The sequence below is a fragment of the Chiloscyllium punctatum genome, chromosome 18 (assembly GCF_047496795.1).
Source record: "Chiloscyllium punctatum isolate Juve2018m chromosome 18, sChiPun1.3, whole genome shotgun sequence".
In the NCBI taxonomy this organism is placed as follows: domain Eukaryota; kingdom Metazoa; phylum Chordata; class Chondrichthyes; order Orectolobiformes; family Hemiscylliidae; genus Chiloscyllium; species Chiloscyllium punctatum.
The window spans coordinates 44,213,566-44,214,413 of record NC_092756.1 but is presented as its reverse complement, the minus strand read 5'-3'; the positions used below and the strand labels follow the sequence as shown (position 1 = coordinate 44,214,413).

The window sequence follows — 848 nt, the reverse complement described above, 5'->3', positions numbered from 1 at the left end:
TTCCCACATCTCGTGTTTATCTGTGTCTTATATCCAGTATTCATCAATGGCGAGAGCAAGGGGGAAAGGGCGAGACCAATGTGTAAGTCTGTCGTGCCAATGCATGGTACCCACATCGGCAATTTTCTACTGTGCATTCACAGCCAGTTTTCTGTGCCGCTCCACCCACCCCCTGCACCTTTTGAAATATCTCTATTATTTTGTGGTGTCTCTCTGTGCTCTTACCAGCAAGATGAATCACATCTACCCAACCTGCTCCAGATTTCATGTGATAAAACACTCATTAAGAATCCCATTGCATTAAACTTGCACATTGCATCTCTCGTTATTTCGTTTCCCTGGATCTCTTTCATAAGATATACGTTCACAGTAACTTGACTTGGAAAAGAAAATCGCGTTCCTTTTCACTATCCCAATTCAGTCTACATTTCGTGACGTTCAGGTATCAGTCTCGAATTATTCCTTGAGGTTTTATAATATGGTCGATACAGATAAACTAACCATTGGAGTTCCAATTTCAATAAGACGGCGGTGATAATCCAAAAACGGCGACGATAGTGGGATTCGAACTCACGCGTGCAGAACACACTGGATTACCAGTCCATCGCCTTAACCTCTCGGCCACCTCGTCACACACGCGGGGCGAGGTATAACATAATCTCCCAGATCATCACAATCTCGTCATCGCTGGGGAATCTCCCATTCACAGCCTCCAACCTCATTGTCCATGAACCCCACACTGCCCGATTCTCCCTCCTTCCTAAGATCTGCTGTCTCTGCCTGCGCCTGTTTAACCTGACTCATCTCTTCCTACCTCAACACCTTCCTGTCTCCCCAGTCCAGGAAAT

At 45.9% G+C, this 848-nt stretch overlaps 1 non-coding gene across 1 annotated transcript; it reads right to left on the bottom strand.

Moving 5' to 3' along the window:
* Window positions 1–549: 549 nt before the first annotated feature.
* On the bottom strand, window positions 550–631 carry trnat-ggu (transfer RNA threonine (anticodon GGU)). The gene has a single exon. It is a non-coding gene; the product is annotated as a tRNA-Thr (tRNA).
* Window positions 632–848: the final 217 nt, after the last annotated feature.